The sequence below is a fragment of the Myotis daubentonii genome, chromosome 6 (assembly GCF_963259705.1).
Source record: "Myotis daubentonii chromosome 6, mMyoDau2.1, whole genome shotgun sequence".
Taxonomy (NCBI): domain Eukaryota; kingdom Metazoa; phylum Chordata; class Mammalia; order Chiroptera; family Vespertilionidae; genus Myotis; species Myotis daubentonii.
The window spans coordinates 76,063,614-76,082,253 of NC_081845.1; the positions used below are offsets into that span (position 1 = coordinate 76,063,614).

The following is an 18,640-nucleotide window of genomic DNA, read 5'->3' on the forward strand; positions in this document are numbered from 1 at the left end:
GATGAGTAAGGAAGACAAGGGGTGACAAAGGATAAGAAAGAAAGGGAAGAGAAAACACTGAGAAGAAATAAAGGACAGGAAAGACAAAGCACAAGAAGAAACAAAAAGGGGCCAGAAAAGATAAGATCAGACAAAAGGAATAAAGGGACAATATAGGTGAGAAAGGAAAGAAAGGGTGGAGATAGAAAAAAAACAACAACTGGGGAACACTGTCAATAGTTCCTTACTCTAGAACAGCGGTTCTCAAACTGGGGGTCGCGACCCTTTGGGGGTTGAGCGACCCTCACAGGGGTCGCCTAAGACCACCAGAAAATACATATATAATTACATATTGTTTTTGTGATTAATCACTGTGCTTTAATTATGTTCAATTTGTAACAATGAAATTGGGGGTCACCACAACATGAGGAACTGTATTAAAGGGTCGCGGCATTAGGAAGGTTGAGAACCACTGCTCTAGAAACAACTTTGATGTATTTCACTCTTCTCTGATAAATAACTCAAAGTTAAATTTGAGAAAAACACATTTTTTAAAACAACAGGAAACAACTGTTGAATGAGTCGGATAAGACTAAGTATTTGGAGACATGTGATGTTAAGAATTAAAGCCATCCATTGCTTGTGCATGTATGTAAATAACAGCGTAGGCAGGCCTTCCAGTCGACTGATTCTATTACAGCCAATGAGGTGGAAGATGCCACTTTTTAGTGCTTTGAAAACTGCCTTTTCTTACCCAAGTGAGTAATGGTTATATAATTAGAAAAGCAACCTGATGACAAAAAGAAAACTAAAACCCTTTGAAATGAAAATTTGGCAATGGAAGTGGAAATAATGAGCTTCCCAGTGATACTTTGGGGAGGCCTTATAGTTAACGTTATTTTATGGTACCCTTGATAAGAAGTGACCGCAGAGAATTTCAGAGCAGACTGTGACACACTACTGATCATGTAGTCCAAACCCTTTACCACACCAATAAAAAAACCTGAGAGGCCAATTGAATGTAAGTACTTTCTCCAAAAGCACAACTAATTAAGGTCTGTTAATGTTCTATTTCTCAATTAATGAAATATATAATATCTGATGAGACCTTCAGAGAATATGAAGGCAGTACTAAGTAAATGGACCTGATCCATTAATTTCTGTTTGTACTTAATAATGGTTATTGGGAACCCAACAGTGAGCTTCCTAAGATTCAATAACAGTGACTTGCTACCTTCATATTCCCAGAGTGGAACACATTGTTGGTACACAACTGTCAATACACACATTTAATGAATGGATAGAGTGCAAGGGCGCAGTTATGACCTTGAGATATCATGACTCCTTAGCTTGTGTATAAACTCTTTAAAATGAGCCACTGACAGTAGCACAGATATTACACCTGACCCTGCACCAGTACTCAAGAGGTTGACCATGACTAAGGGATGGGAGCAGTCTACAAATTACTTGACACATAACTCAAAAGATAAATGTCATGTGCCTTAGGGGGACAGCTGGCCTCACTCCTAGGGACTTTGTGAAAATAAATTAAAACAAAAATACAAACTGGATAGTAATTAGAGATGTCCCTAGAGGAAAAGGTTCCTCATATCATTCACCATCATGTTATTCAACACAGACGTGCCCAATGGGTGAGAAAATTCCTTCTATTTGGACCATCTCTCCAACCCAGGCTTATCTTCCTCACACAATCATAGCTGCTGAAAACATCTTTTGCCTCTCTAATTTCCCACCCCTATTTCCTGGGTATGTTAGCCTCCTGACACCCTAATAAACTCTCCTCCCGAATCCTCCAGCCAATATGCTTCCACTCTACTTGACCTCCAAACTACCCTTTCTACTGGAGTTCACCATTTCCCCAGCTCCTGTATCACCACCCCACAGTATTCAGTCTCCAAGGCCTGGCAGTGCCCATCCCCCTGGGAACCCTACTCACCCTGGTAGGGTGTGACAGACACCTCAAAACAGTGCCAATGCCCATTGGCCCACCTCCGTAGGAAAGAGGCACCACCTGAAGGCTTCAGCACATTTTCTCAGAGAAATGTGAGTGGAATTACCTTTTTTTTTTTATGGAACTTAGGTGTTAGTTGTACAAAATTTAACTTTTTTTGAAAGATAAAATGGTATCTTTCAAATCCATAACCATCATTTAGAACTGTATTTCCATGGTGGAAGGGTGGGCAAGGAAGAGAATGTATTCTGATTTTCAAATGATAAACTCACCAACAAAGTTCTAAAATACATTACATTTCCAGATGAGAAATACTTAAATGAACAAAAGTACACTTCAAAATTAACAGTAACATTGTGTTTAACAAATTGTGAATTGTGAAATATCCCTGGAGCACTCAATATTTTGCAAGTTACAGAGGGAGAGACATGTAAAGTTACCTAACTAGCTAAACAAGGCCAACCTGTAATTTTACAAATAATTGGTTAAATTAAGCTAAGTGGGGCCTTTTCAAAAGGCCTCCGCCAACCAGATTTATGTTACAGAAGAAGCCTACTTTCCTGGGGCCACATTTTCACCACAATATTCTGCCAACTTAATGTACAATGTTCACTCTTGGAAACTCTTTACTGAGTAATATAATTGAATGGGAAACAGGTAGATGAGTTGTTGCAGGGTAAATTGTGGTCAAGAAAATACTCAGTGTATGAACCTCCACTGTAAACTGAAAGGAGCTCTGGTACCAGGAGGGGTTTATAATAAAACCAATAATAAAATTAACCCATCCCCAAAGCATTTACTCAGTTATAGTTAAAGTAATCATCTCCAGAGAGTAATCACAAGAGACATCACTGAGTCAGCACCTGAGGTGCGGTTTGTCTGCATCTGTGCAATCCCTTTCAACAACTGCTCCCTTGGTGATGCTTCCCACAATACACTCGGAGCATCTGTGGTCTAGAATGTGCCAGCTGTGCAGGCAGGATCCACCCAGCGCCTCAGGCAGGCTCTGTAGGGCGCAGTCAGCACCAGTCATAGGTGTGTGCACCACGTGTGACCTAGGCCCAAAAGCAAGGGAGGTGGAATCTGGAGCTGGAAAGTGTGGGGCTCCTACCCTGCTGGGAACTGTAGGAAGAGGGGGAGAAAGCCAACAAAACAAAGGCTCACCCACACCTCCCTCCTTCATCCTGTTTCACACCATCCTCATTCTTAAGCTACTTTGAAAAAACAGAAAGGCCAGCTTTCTCTCACAAGTCCCTTTCGTCATTATCCTATGGCTGGTCAGGGCGGATTCAGCAAGTCATGGATTTCCCTGGGGCTCTGGCACTTGTTGGGGATGAGAAAGGGAAAGGGAGGTGCCTGTCAGTAAGGAGCCTGGCAAGGTGTGCAGCATGTGGGGTTCTGGATGTGAGCTGTTGAACATGAGTCGGGCCTTGGCTGCCTGCCACCAGCGTGGCTTTTCTTTTCTTTTCTTTTCTTTTTTTTAGTGTTCTGGCCTCCTTGGTTCTCATCTACACTTCCAAGTCAGAGACCCTATAACCTCATCCCTTCATGATAGTCAACACGCTAGCCTGTGTTCCCATAACCTCAGACTCCACCCTATAAAGCACTATTATCTCTTTACAGGCCCCAGGATTTCAACAACTAACACATACACATTATCTGCCTCCTCACCCACCTTATACATATAGGGAATGCTTCTCCTGGCATGTCACGAAGACCAGGACTGAAGTTTCCAGTACCTTGCCAGGAGCAATCTCCGCTAGTCACACTCCCCTTTGAAGGTGACCACAACCTAGAACAGTGGTTCCCCAGGTCGGAGACAGTAAATCCCACAATCACCTGGCCAGCGAATCAAAGGCATGGTCCCAGGCTGCGGCCAACTGGAGTTTGAAAAGCACGGTCCACCACTAATCAGGAGGCAGAAGCGGGATTGGATACAGATCAAAAAGAGATTTTTCGCAAGAAAAACTTTTCCTTTTCCAGTCCTGCTCCTCCAGGGAGATCTAAAGACCACCCCACGCCCCCCTGCAGCCTAAGCTCCCCACCTTTTCTCCGTACCGCCCCCCCCCGCCCCCCCTACACACACGCACGTCCACCTCCACCTCCACCCTTCCTCCTAGGAGGCTCCTCCCGGCCCCTCTCCACGGGTCCTCTCCGCAGAAAGAGGAAACAAACCCCACGTCCACGGCGGGCAACGCCTGTCCCCGGGGAAGCCGAACCCACTCCGCCCGGGACTTCACTTTTCAAACTTCCTAACTCCCTGCGCGCCCAGGAAGGAAAGAAAACAGACTCCGCGCCCTGGTCAATTTCCGACCCCGCGCGCGCTCGCGGGGAGAGGTCCCTTCCCCTCCGCGCGGCCCCGGGTGGGCGCAGTCCCCGCCCCGCCGCGCCCTCCCGCCCGCCGCTCGCTGGAGGGGAGCCGGGAGCCCCGCTTACCCCCAGGAGCCGCCGCCCGGAGCCGCGCCGCCGCCGCTTTGCCGCCCAGGAAGCGGGAGCGCGAGGGAGGGGAGAGGAGTTACCTGCCGGCGTCAGGTCGGCGCGGCGAAGCTCCGTCCGGCCCCCTCCGCGCCCGCACCCCCGGGGCGAGGTGCCGAGCGGAGCGAGGGCGGGTGCGGGGACCAGTTCCAACAAGCCCGCGGTCCTGTCACACCAAACTCCGTGCAGCCAGAAAGTGCCTCGGAACCTGTCTGAGCTCCAGCACCCAACCCTCCACAGGCAAAGTCTGAAGCTTTCTTTCCTGCCCGCCCTCCAGCCAACCCGGCAATGACTGCCAGTCCCCACGGTCCCGGGCGAGCAGAGACCTGGGAGGGCGGTGGCGCTCACCTGGGAAGAGGGTGGGCCTGGCCGAGCTGGGCTGTGCGCCCATTCCCCGCCCTTCCTGCGCTCCGAGTGCACCCAGGGGAGGCCCAGGGGCCGCAGGGTGAGGGCCAGGGTCCCACCACCCTCGGGAGTGGGGCGGATGCAGCCCACACTTGATCATTCGCATCAGCAGCCAGCAATGCAGACCCCTACCCGACCCCCTGAGGGTTAGTTGCAGGACTTGGAAAAGACAGGAAGTGGAAAGGTGGAAGAAAGAGTGCTTGTGCATTTACCCTTTTCTATGGAAGAAGAATTTTAAGTATCATTAAAGATTTGGTTCCAACGTGGGACTGCCCTGGTTACTGACTTGGAATGAAAAGACACTGTTTTGCTTTTTTGTTTTGTTTGTTAATCTTTACCCGAGGATATTTTTTTTCCATGGATTTTTAGAGAGAGTGGAAGGGGGGGTGGGGGGGAGAGAAACATCCATGTGACATGATCAGTTGCTTCCCGCATGGCCCTTACTATTGCCAGAGATCAATCAAACTTGCAGCCCAGCTACGTGCCCTTGACCAGGAATGGAACCCAGGATTTTTTGGTTTGTGGGCCTGCGCTCTAACCACTGATCCACCGACCAGGGTGAAAAGACACTTTTGAAAAGGAACACCTGAGTGATAGCAGGTCACTCTATAAGTCAAATGCTATGTGTAAATGTTATGGCATTAGAAACTTTATAATTTGGTTTTAATATAAAAACAAGTTAATAAAATTTGTTTTCATTTCCTTGTCTACCATTCAGTAAGTAAATGATGGGTTTCTAGTAATTGTATAACCATATAGTCTTCAAGATGTAACTATTAGCAGCAAATGGTAAAAATGCAGCCTCCTGGAGGAAGACTGTAACTAAGGGTAATAATAGGCATGTTAAGCTTCCAGCATGATATCTAAATTACCAAAAATTGGTTAAAATTAATTTTATAGCTATTTTGTTCTGAATAAAACACTTGGGGAATACTAAACTATTGAGATTCGAACTAGGTCTTGACTGGTGAGGGGACTTCCACAGGAGAATGAAATTTGCATATTCTAGAAGGTGAAACAGAGCAAAGGTCAAAGGCAGAAAGTAAAAGTGAGTTTCAGGACAGTCTAAAACTCAGCTCCCAGATTGTGGCATCTGTGACCTATGGTCTCTTTTTTTCAACAGCATATAGAGAATTGTTTTACAAATTTAACCTCTTTTTCTGTTCCTGCTAATCTCCATGTCTCATATATATATGTGTGTGTGTATATATATATATATATAGTAATTCTGGTCTTCATTTTCGACATGCCAGTATATGACTCACTCAGTGTATATTCCCTGCATGGCACTTTTTTTGTTGGTATGCTTTTTCAGTGTTCAAAAATAATTCTGGATGTTTCTTAAAGGAGCAATATTTGTGAGCATTTTGAGACCACATTCACAAATATACACTTATTTATAAAAACAGCAAGAATATTTAGACTCAACAAGTTAAAATGGGTCCATGGGAACTCTAATTTTATTGATAGGCATACATACATAAATCAAGGGAAATCACAAGGAAGGATTCTACTACAGTGCTAATTATTGAAAGCAAATAAAAGAGAGGACAATGTAAATGAAGAGGGACCATTCATTAAAGTCACTATGGGAAGGGCTTTCCATCCTTAGTGGGATAGGAGAATGTATAAAATTGGCCGAACCCATTAAGGAGCCTACAAGTTAGGCGAGGAGAGAAGACACGTGCACAAGGAAAAGGGGCTAATTAGTACAAGCCAGTGTCAGGAACTTTAAGTGCAAAGGACTCCAGTCCTTTCAGAGGTAAGAGGAAGAAATGATTACCTGCTTAGATCACTGGAGTATGCTGGCAAGACTTCACAGAACTGCTGGAATTTGAATTGGGTCCTGACAGATGAGCAGACTTGACAGGAGTCTGAGACTGACATCTGACTAGATGCTGAATGTACAAAGTAAAGGCTGGACATGAGAAAGTTCCAGGACCATACAAAGCAATTGCCAGAACTGGCCATGGGCGTGGCATGCTGTGTGTGGAAGGTAAGTTTGGGAATCAAGTTTACAGTCATTTTCTCACCTACAGCGTGAGATCAGTATTATTTACGATCTAGGATTGTTATGATAATTATGAATTAGAAACAGTTTATGTAGAACCCTTATCACAGTACCTGATATATGGTAAGGCACAATAAGCGGCCACTATAATTATCCTGGGGGTCCAGACTGTGAAGGGAACTGATTGCAAGGTGAAGAACATAGACTTGTGTCTACTGATGGTGTGAGATAATGACTCATTTCACAGTTGGTGACCTTTAGTAGAAATTCTAGGAAGTCAGGAAGAGCAGTTTGGCCCAGCTGTCCTATGAAAAGGGTGACAAGGGAGGGAGTAATGAAAATGAAAAAGAGGAGACCAATTTGAGAGCCAATTAGATTGAAAGTATCATTTGGGGTCAGAGTGAATGTGAAACTTAAAGGGAAAAAAAATAAGAAATAATGAGTTTCAAGCTGCTAAAAGTTATCAGTGGAGGGAAGGAAAGAGTATACTAGCCATGTGTGTGAAAAGTAGAAAGAGGCAGGAACAGGGTCATGTCAAAGGTTGTTATTTTTTTTTTAAAGATATTTTCATTGATTTTAGAGAGGAAAGGAGAGAGAGAGAGAAAGAGAGAAACATCAATGATGAGAATCATTGATCGGCTGCCTCCTGCATGTCTCCCCACTGGGTATCGAGCCCACAGCCTGGGCATGTGCCCTTGACTGGAATCAAACCTGGGACCCTTCAGTCTGCAGGCCGATGCTCTATCCACTGAGCCAAACCAGCTAGGGCCAAAGGTTATTTTTAAGGTACTGGGGTCCTCTCTGTATAGCCACTCAGAGAAAGACGGTGGAGAGGAAGTAGAGAATAGAAAGAATGGTAGGTAAGGAACAAGGTCCAGATGGTGTGAGCAAGGAGACAAAAAAACTCCGGCTTTCTATATGAAAAAATGACCTTAAAAATCCTCAGCTCTGATTTATTTTTACAATAGATAAGTTATATTAAAAACAGAAACTAAAATTAGAATTTTACAATTAATACTTAAAACCTAACTAGGTGAGTGAGAAGATTGTACTATGATTAAGAGGCCCCCAACGCAGTATTTATTGATAAAATAGCAAGTCAATCTTCATTGGCTCTTTATTCCATTCTATAAAATTTAGTCTTAAATTCAAGAACAAAATAGTGGACATGTTAAATTATATTCAACAGACCTCAATTTACCTCCCATATTGAGTTCAAGTACACCAGGGGACTCAAAAGCAGTAGCAGGTATTTTTTTCTGTCCTCAAAGTAATTATAATTTTATTGACAAGACAAAATATACATGAAATAGAATAATACAAAGAGTAATATAGATATGCACAAAATACAGATAAAAATAAAAGATGCATACATTATAGAAGAGAGGAAGCCACTACAGTTTATTGGGAAAGAAAAATTATATTCTTTGTGACTTTTTTTCTAATTGTCTATATTGCTTTTAACAAACATGTTCCTTCAAATATTCTTAATAATATGATAAGAAGCTATTTCATTGGGTTATAAGGCCTCAATCATTATTTGTAGATAAAAGTCATTATTTGTAGATTAAGCTCCTAGTCCCTTCAAGAGCTCTGAAATATTCATATTTTAATGTGCTTCAAGAGAATGGCCTCCAGATAAAGCCATTGATACAGAAAGAATGTCATGTCTAACATTTCCCCAAGTACTCTGGGGAAGTGAAGAAGCAAAACCTGTTAGTGTTGGCAAAACCTATTGCTGGACGAATCATAACATTAGTTTAATAGTCTTATGACATTTCATCTAAGACTACTGTGAAAATAATTGAAATGAACATTGTAATCATTTCATATATCTGCCATATTTAAATAGTTACATAAAGTATTATGTGTCATTAATTCAACATATTTATTGAGAGTTTTCTGTAGGAAAGGCATTGTTCCAGGCACTGGTTGGGGCACAGGATGGAAAGATTAATAAAGCATAGTAGGTATAACTAGGATTGATTTATCTGAATCCTTGACGTGTCTCTGTGTGTGTGTTTATGTGTGTGAAAAGATGGAAATACTTAAATACAATTTAAAGTTCAAAAAGTTGTACGAGTGAAAAGCAGCGTGGAAATGAATGTAATTAAATCAAATTAGATAAATATGTAGATTAGTAATTGTTTTTCTGTGTGTTTTTTTCCCATCCTAAATTCCTTTAGAAGGATAGGCAACATTATACTTTCTGCTTCCTCCACTCTTTCAAAATTATGGTATAGTACTGTAATTATTTTTTAATCTGTAAGTATCTGTAAAAATTAGATAACTGTAATAAATTATTTGAATGAACGAGAGAAAGAAATAAGTGATAAAACAGCAGAAAACCATGTTCCTTTGTTTTTAAGCTAAACTCATCATATCCTACTCTCTCATGAATGCATTTCCTCTTTTTTCTCTTCTGCAGATCAAAGACATGAAAATATTAGGTTGCTTACATTTTTTATAACACATAAATAACTAAAAATCTTGCCAGTATCAATTGCTAAAATGCATAATCATGCTCGACAGAATGTGAAGTGATGCTAATACAAAGATATTTGATATAAAGTACTAATTATTATAATTATTCAATTTTAAATATATCTTAGGCTTTTGTTACCAGTGTGTGCTGAGACATATATTGTCCAGTTTAAATATTTTAAAAAATATGTCACCTAATTTCTTAAAAGTCATTAGCTATTTATCATTTTTATGAAGGAAAATGAATAGCCCTCTTCAGAGGTATTTTATCATGGAAATATGTAACAGTCATTATCACCAATATTATTAACAAAACTAGAGGCCCGGTGCACAAAATTCTTGCACTCAGAGGGGAGAGGGTCCCTCAGCCTGGCCTGCACCCTCTAGCAGTTCAGGAAGGCCAGGAGCCCTCGGAGGATGTCCGACTCAGACGCCCTTAGTGCTGCTGTAGAGGTGGGAGAGGCTCCTGCCACTGCCGCTGTGCTCACCAGCCATGAGCCCAGCTCAGGGCTTCTGGCTGAGCGGTGCTCCCCCTATGGGAGCACATTGATGACCAGGGGGCAGCACCTGTATTGCCCCCTGGTGGTCAGTGAGCATCTGCCCCCTGGTGGTCAGTGAGCATCATAGCAATCAGTCTTTCCACTGTTCAGTCGATTTGAATATTAGCCTTTTATTAAATAGGACTAGAGGCCCGGTGCACAAAAATTTGTGCACTTGGGGGGGTCCCTCAGCCCGGCCTGTGCCCTCTCGCAGTCTGGGACCCCTCGGGAGATAACGACCTGCTGGCTTAGGCCTGCTCCGGGGTGGCAGAGGGCAGGCCCAATCCCTAGGTACAGCCCCTGGTCAGGGCTGCCCCCTGTCATGCACAGAGCAGGGCGGCTAGGGAGGTTGTGATGCCACCCTCAGTCACGCTCAGGGTAGGGCCGATTGGGGGGTTGGGGCACCGTCCCCTGTCACACTCAAGGCAGGGTCGATGGGGAGGTTGGGGTGCCAACCCCTGTCATGCACAGAGCAGAGCGAATCAGGGGGTTGGGGCACTGCCCCCTGTCTCTCACAGAGCAGGGTCCATCAGGGGGTTGGGGAGCTCCCCCCTATCACTCACAGAGTAGGGCTGATAGGGGAGTTGGGGCACCACCCCCTGTCACACACAGAGCAGGGCCGATCAGGGGGTTGGGGCGCCGTACCCTTTCACACTCAGGGCAGGGCCGATGGGGAGGTTATGGCTCTACCTGTCACACACAGAGCAGGGCCCATGGGGGGCGGTTGGGGCACCGCCCTCTATCACCCACAGAGCAGGGCCGATCAGGAGTTTGGGGTGTCGCACCCTGTCACACACAGAGCCGCAGGGCGATAAGGGGGTTGGGAAGCTCCCCCATATCAGGCACAGAGCAGGGCTGATCAGGGAGTTGGGGCGCCTTCCCCTGTCACGAACAGAGCAGGGCTGATAGGGAGGTTGTGGCCCCGCCCCCTGTCACACACAGAGCTGCAGGGCGATCAGGGGATTTGGGTGCTGCCCCCTGTCACGCTGATCCCGATGCCGGGAGGCCTCGCGGCTCTGCTGATCCCGGTGCTGGGAGGCATATTACCCTTTTACTGTATAGGATAGAGGCCTGGTGCACGGGTGGGGGCCGGCTGGTTTGCCTTGAAGGGTGTCCTGGATCAGGGTGGCGGTCCCGCTTGGGTGCCTGGCCAGCCTGGGTGAGGGGCTGATGGCTGTTTGCAGCTGGTCACACTCCCTTCAGGATGGGGGTCCCCACTGGGGTGCCTGGCCAGTCTGGGTGAGGGGCTGAGGGCTGTTTTCAGGTTGGCAGGTGACTGAAGCTCCCAACCGCTCCTTTTTTTCTTTTTTTTTTATTCTGAGCCAGCTTTAGCTCTGAGGCTTGGCTCCAGCTCTGAGGTCTCGGCTGCTGAAAGCAGGTATCTGGTTTGTTTGGGTTCTATAATCGAAACACTGTTTCAACTCCAGCTCTGAGATCCTAGCTGGCTGAAAGCAGGTTTCTGGGGTTTTGTTTAGCTTCTATATTTTTAACAATGTTTCAAACTGCAAGCTCAGAGGCTGGCAGCGGCGGGCGGGGAACATTGGCTTCCTCTGTCACTGAAGCAAGCAAGCCTCATGTTCGCTTCAAGCTGCCTGGCTGCTGGCTGCCATCTTGGCTGGCAGTTAATTTGTATATCGCCCTGATTATCCAATGGGAAGGGTAGCGGAGGTACGGCTAATTACCATGTTTCTCTTTTATTAGCTAGGATTACAGACATCCATTGTTATTCCATGTCGAATGTATCAGGTAGAAATACATCAACAGTGATCATTTTAGGTGCCCTCACAATCATTACCTGAACTGGGTTTCACAGAGGTCAGTTGAGGTCTGGGATATAACTTGTACTTCTGTAATTCAAAGAAAAAGAGAGAGAAAGAGAGAGAGAGATAAAGAGTGAAAGTAGCAGTAAATTTCCAACTTCAACTGCCTTTTCTGGTAGGTCTAATTCACAGATATCTGTAATTCTGTATCACTGTCTCCCAGACATAGCATGTTTATTTGCATTCCTTGTCTTTGTTCACCTCTTTTCAGTGGTTCTCTCGCCTGTGGTTCCTTTCTTGTTCCTGTCTGCCTCTCTGCAGGATAGCCATCACTCATCATCTAACTTTAGCTGAGACTAGTATGAGCTCCTTAAAATGCATAAGCCCTGATCCCTTTACTACTTCTCTACCAAAAATATGTGACCATGTAACATCCCTTTTATTATTTTACTGGGCTGTGATTGAGGTCTGCCGGCATAATGTAACCTCCCCAGTGCCTTGTCTTCCAATCAGATCAGTGATTCTCAGTGGAAGCGATACCAGCCCAGCCCATAGGAGACATTTGGAAAATGCTACAAATGACTGAGGCACTTCTCAGTTTCTACTGGCATTTGGTGGGCAAGCACCTGGAGGAATGACATATGTCCTGTAAGGTATCCTGCACAAAAATTACCCCATGTTTTGTGCAAATGACACTAGTTCCCACCAGATGTAACAAGGGTGAAAAATCCATTATAATTGCCTAAGACTAGAACTTCTCCCTGTTTTATACACAAATATAAGAATTTTTTAATATATATTTTTTTATTGATTTCAGAGAGGAAGGGAAAGAGACAGAAACATCAATGATGAGAGAGAATCATTGACTGTCTGCCTCCTGCACACCCCATACTGGGATCAAGCCTATAACCCAGGCATGTGCCCTGACTGGGAATCGAGCTCTGACCTCCTGGTTCATAGGTTGACACTCAACCACTGAGCTATGCCAGCCAGGCACAAATATAAGAATTTTTGTGCAGTTTTAACATACACCAAATTCCAGGAATCTAGTTACAAGGTATCTTGCTTAATTTAGACATTTGCTAAGAACTATTCTTTATTTTGTAACTCACAGCACTAACAAAACCGCATTGGAGTTACCAATAAAACTCATCAGTCTCCTGAGCATCTGTAAGTCAAACTTCTGACGACTTCACCTTTTCTAGTCCAATTGTCTGTGAATATTTACTAAAATAAATAGTATTTTTATAAATTTATATTACAATTAAGCATAGCTTTATTTTTTTAAAAAACCTGTGTGGGTTAAGTTATTTTATCAATAAATTTTATTTTATTTTATTGCTATTATAAGGAGACATTAACTTTCTTAACCTTATTGACTCAAAAACATAGAGGGACATGAGTCTGAGAGTTGAGAACTGCAGAATCAGATTATACCTTTCATGGAAAAAGCAGGAGATGCAAGGGAGAAATAAGTGAAGTCAAAAGCTAGGGTTTATTGAGTAATTCCTTAGCACCAGGTATAGTGCCTTAAATTCTACTATATGCTCAATACTCTGCAGGGGTCCTCAAACTACGGCCCACGGGCCACATGCAAATACAAATATTGTATTTGTTCCCGTTTTGTTTTGTTTTTACTTCAAAATAAGATATGTGCAGTGTGCATAGGAATTTGTTCATAGTTTTTTTTTTTTTTTAAACGATAGTCCGGCCCTCCAACAGTCTGAGGGACAGTGAACAGGCCCCTGTTTAAAAAGTATGAGGACCCCTGCCTGCAGGATCAGCTCAGTGATGGCACTCAATGGCTAAGTGAGAAAAGAAAAAGTAGTTCAAAAGTGTAAATCATTTACTGAATGGTAACAACCAAGTCCTGAGCATGGCCTATTCTTGCATGGTCTTGCCTGTCTACTTCTCTACTTACCCTGGCCTTTCCTCCTCCCCTTGTCCTGTACCCCTACCCTCATTTCTGAGCTCTAACTCCATCAACCTCCTTACAGTTCAACTCTTTCAATAGGCGCTCATCTTCCTCAGGGAACTGAAAAATGATGGTCCCTTCACCTGGAAAGCCAGTTCCTCACTCTGCTTCCCCTTTTTTTCCCTTGATGAAACCACTCTCTGGAATTATTCCTGTGCTTTAAATATATATCCCATTTCTCATTCAATTTAGCTTTAAGTCAAAAGGCAAAGCTCTAATTGATTCTTTTAATGTGTGCATAATGTCCCTTTGTGAGATATACTCTATTATATATGCAGCATTCACCTATTCATTAGAGTTTGATGTCCATATTATATTGTTCTGCTAGTCACAGTGTTGTAATAAAGACCCTTGTGCATTTAAGAAAAAAATCTACTATGAACTCCTCCTTCAGAGTTAAATGCAACTCTTTCTTCCACAGGAAAGTCTTTCTGGCTTCTCTGACTAGACAAGTTCTAAGTTTATAAACAAGTTCTAGGCATGTGTTTTTTCTTCCAAAAAATGGTCATAATTATAATTTTAGATTTTTTTATGCAAAAGCCCAACTCCTCTAGTTCCAAGAGAACTCACACTAGTTCCAAGACAGCAAGCATCTATTTCTTTCTGTCCACTACTGTATCCCTAATGAATAATAACTCAATAAATATATGAGTAAATGAGGAAGTGAATACAGTGAATGAACTTATAAAGTATTATAACTTAGCGCATCCTTTATTGAACTCTTGCAAATAATGCTTGAATAGTCTATCTTTTGTTTCTTAACAATGCCTGTAACTGACATTTATTTCCTCTTTTCCTTTTGAGAATTGAGAGTTGATATAGAGCTGAAAAGGATAAATGGAAGATACAATGAGCTTCAAAGATCTGACTTCTGTATTCCTCAATATCAAACTTCCAATATTAAAATTTTCCTCTTAATCACTGCTTTAATTATTGAGTGAAATGATTCATATTTAAACACAAGCAGACACACTTTTGAACAGTATCCTTTCTGCCTTTGCCACTCTCCATATTCCAAGCAAAACTATATTTCCCCAGTGGGGATTAAGCAGGAATTTAATTTAAACTCATGTAGGCAGATGTTCCCTAAGGCTCTGACTCTGTTTACAAACATAGGCAAAATAAGATCCACCATCAATATGATTATTAGTTGGAAAAAAAGGAATTAAAGGAGAATGTTTATAATGAAAAAAAATGTACAAAATATATAGGATACTGTTGCTGCTGACAGATTAGCTTTCTATTTTTTTATTATATAAAGAACACACTTTTTCATTTAAAAATTCTATTATGAAAAGCAATTGGGACATTCGAGTATCTGGAGTGAGAAATGATGAGAAGAAAATAGAAATCCAGGTGAACAAAAATTGGAATCCAATACCATTGCCTAAGTTTCCTGAGCCCAAGTGCTTGAGTCCGTTGATTTGCATTCAAATCTGGGATTTTTCATGACCCCTTTCTTAGCAAGGCTGCTTAAATTCTTGTGTCTCCATATTCATATCCCTAAATCTGGCATAATTATAGTAATACTGACAAACCTCAAAGAGATGTTGAATAGCTTAGAAAACCTGCAATTATGGTACAAAAGTCTGATATTACTATGGTTATCATTACTGCAGACATTATACACCTATTTCAAACATCAAAGCCAAGACAAGCCCTAAGATGAATTAAGACACAAAATACATTTTTCACTAAACGGCAGAATTCCATGCTGATGGTTCACCTTCAATGATCGTGTTCTACAGAGATTATCTAATGTTTCAAAATAACCCCCCCAATTAAATTTTCACCTAGCACAACCTATGAACTAGGGGAAGTATTTGTCTTAAACTAAGCCAATCAGATTTTCTCTTGGAATTTAGAGACAATGTTCACATGTATCTGGAGCCTGTGGAGCCATGTGTAGTCATGCAGGCAGTAAAGCAAACTGGTCTGCAAAGAACCAGGACACAACAGGGCGGTGTGAAGCCAAAAGAAAAGCTGAAACCAAGTCCCAAGTGCTTTCTACTTCCCCAATCCAGATTCTGTTGTGGATTTAAATGCCGTCCTGTCCTTCGTCTCTGGGAGATGTTTATCCATGGTCATAACGGACAGGTTCCGAGTGGGCCAGAGTCATGCACCTATGACATGAGGCCATGATGTATCAAAAGAGATTTTTATTTCAGGCACCTGGGTGCAGGTGGGCTGAGTCCAACAAAAAGGAGTCAGCGGAGACCGAAGTGGGAGGCAGACTTTTATTAATCCTTGCTGGCTGCAAACCGTTCTGCTGACATAAGGGTCCGGTTCGTCCTTGGCTCCTCCCGGGCCAGATGTCTCCTCGTTATCTAGGCTATGTCGTGCTCAAGGCTGCAAGCTTTCGGTGAAATATCTGCTAAGCACAATAAGTTTTCTCTGCCCCGTTTTATTCTCTTTAACTCTCCCCATGACATATTTCCCATTCCCACAATTATAAACACAAGCTGGTTTCTGTTACTGTTAGAATTCTAAAGAATTCAAATTACCTACTTTAGCATCAGGTGAAGGACTAAGAATAACATACCCCCAGAGAATGTTGAAAGGCCAAGACAGGAAAGGGTCAGGTTCAAGGAGGACTTTCCCACCCCAGAAGAGCAAGTTGATAGTCCATACTATGCCACAATGAAGTATTTTTTTAAATATATTTTACTGATTTTTCACAGAGAGGCGGGGAGAGGGACAAAGAGCCAGAAACATCGACGAGAGAGAAACATCGATCAGCTGCCTCCCGCACACCCCCCACTGGGGATGCGCCCACAACCAAGGATGCAGCCCGACCAGAATCGAACCTGGGACCCCCCAGACTGCAGGCCGACGCTCCATCCACCAAGCCAAACCGGTTATGTATTTGATTACACTATTATCTGTTGATTCTTAAAACTTCAGCAGAGAGCCTACCTAATGATGAATTATGAGTTAACGATGAAACATTAGTGGAAATAGTAGCAAATAACAGCATACGTGGAAATGTGTGGTTTTGCACCTTGAAATTTACCCTAGGATGTTCTTCAGTTTTGCATTCAGCTTCTAGCATATAAAGAAAAACTGGGTCAATGACTTAAAATATTTGATGTCTAGACAAAAAAATTAATCATAAATTACAGGGACTGCAGTAGGTACATTTACCAGGTACTGTGGATATGATTGATGCACTGATTAAAAATACACAGCATGCAAACATTGGGGTACATCTATCAAACTTGACCACTACCCCCTCGCCGCATGTCTTTAAAGAAGTCTTCAAACATTTGTTCCCAACAGTGATCATCTCCACATTTCATTGTAGAGCTCATCCCATCACTACATTCTCAGGAGGAAGGAGCAGGATGTGGTCATGGTAAGAAAGGCTCCTTTCTCATCCCATTGTTACCCATCCACGGTCTGTGGCTGAGGTCAATCCTCAGAGAAAAATGGGGATGTTTGAGCACTGATGACACTTATAATCCCCTGCAGGGAGCTTTCCTGGTAAAATAAGGTTTGAAGAATGACCAAACAAGCAATGTCTCGTGGAAGTGTGTTTGTTTGTTTGTTTGTTTGTTTGTTTTTAACAAATTGAGTCCCCCAAAATGAAGTCAAAAGATGATAGTCCAGGAGGTTTCAGAGCAGTGTGAAATTCTGAGGCACAATGACACATGCGTGATGAAAAATAGTGTGGGGAGTGTTATCCGCTTGGGTCACCCTCAGATCCAAATTCAAACACCACTAAGAAGTAAGTGGTGTTTGCACACCTATGTGTGCGAGCATGCACACACCTACACACACGGAGAAGCCTTCCTCATGCTCCTCCCGGGGGTGGCCTTGAATGACATTGCACAAGGAAAAGGTGAAGCCTTATTGTGTTAAAGAATCATCTTGTTTCCCCCACCATTGTTTACCAGGTATATTGGCCACAGTTAACACTATAATTTCAGTTGGTAGTATATACGGTGGTGAGATTCCATACCTGGACAGATTGAAAATGAACTAGAGAAAGAATGAGTTACACCTCTGTATGTATGTATTTATTTATTTGCGAAAACCATATTTTCCCTGTTCCTTTTGGATTCAATGGGGCTGAGAACAACCGTTTCTCCTCATTCTACCTGCAGTCACAGTGGTTAGCATATAACCTAGCCTTGTACATTTTAATGAAAAAATAAAAATGAGGGAAAAGACTGCCCAAGTTATCCAAATAGAGCCTGTCAGAGATTATCTCTGCAATCAAAATCTTAATAATAATATTATTTTTCCTTTTTTAATTATAACATATATTGGCCATACTAAAACGTATAAGAAAACATATACCAAGAAAAATATCACCCATGTAGCTGAAGTTCCTATGTACAACCCCACAGCTCATTCCCCTGTGACCTCACAGAGGTAATTATTCTCCCCAATTTGGCGTTTATCATTCTTATGTCTGTCCTGATACTTTTTCTTTACATATGTGTATATTCCTAAATGACATAGAAAATTACTTTGTATCCCTATCTGGTTTGGCTCAGCAGAAGGGTCCTGGGTTCAGTCAGGGCACATGCCCAGGTTGCAGGCTTGTTCCCCAGTAGGGGGCATGCAGGAGGCAGCCGATCAATGATTCTCTCTCATCATTGATGTTTCTATCGCTCTCTCACTCTCCCTTCCTCTCTGAAGTCAATAAAAATATATCTTAAAAAAAGAAAATTACTTTGTAAAGTTTAAAATGATATTAATACATCAGAAAGCAATTAGAGAATTTAGAAGTCATCTTTCCGCTGAGGCAGTTAATCTGAGGTGAGGGAGCCTGGAGTATCAGCCTCCTTCACAAACTGCATGGAAGAATGTGAAGGAGGAGAAAATCAAGCCACTTTATAAGAGAAAGCAAACCATAAGTAGTGTGTGTGGAGTGGGGTGCGGAGGGAGAAGAGTCCTAAAATGATTGGGTCCTGAATACAACCAAATATAAAACCATCAACCCAGTTCCCATTTTAAACTTAATCTGACTTAAATTAGGTTTTGTCCTTTGCACCCCAAAGAGTCCTCATATATAAATTGGTGTCTTAAAAA

The 18,640-nt window shown here is 42.7% G+C and overlaps 1 protein-coding gene across 2 annotated transcripts in view; it reads right to left on the bottom strand.

Moving 5' to 3' along the window:
- Window positions 1-4,714, bottom strand: part of FAM83B (family with sequence similarity 83 member B) — an 80,008-nt gene extending 75,294 nt beyond the window's left edge. Inside the window, exon 1 of one of the 2 annotated variants that reach the window (XM_059701353.1) lies at window positions 4,471-4,714. The gene's annotated coding sequence lies outside the window, so the exon portion shown is untranslated. Of the gene's footprint in view, window positions 1-4,387 lie in introns of both variants that reach the window. The other variant, XM_059701352.1, reaches the window with a different exon arrangement.
- Window positions 4,715-18,640: the final 13,926 nt, after the last annotated feature.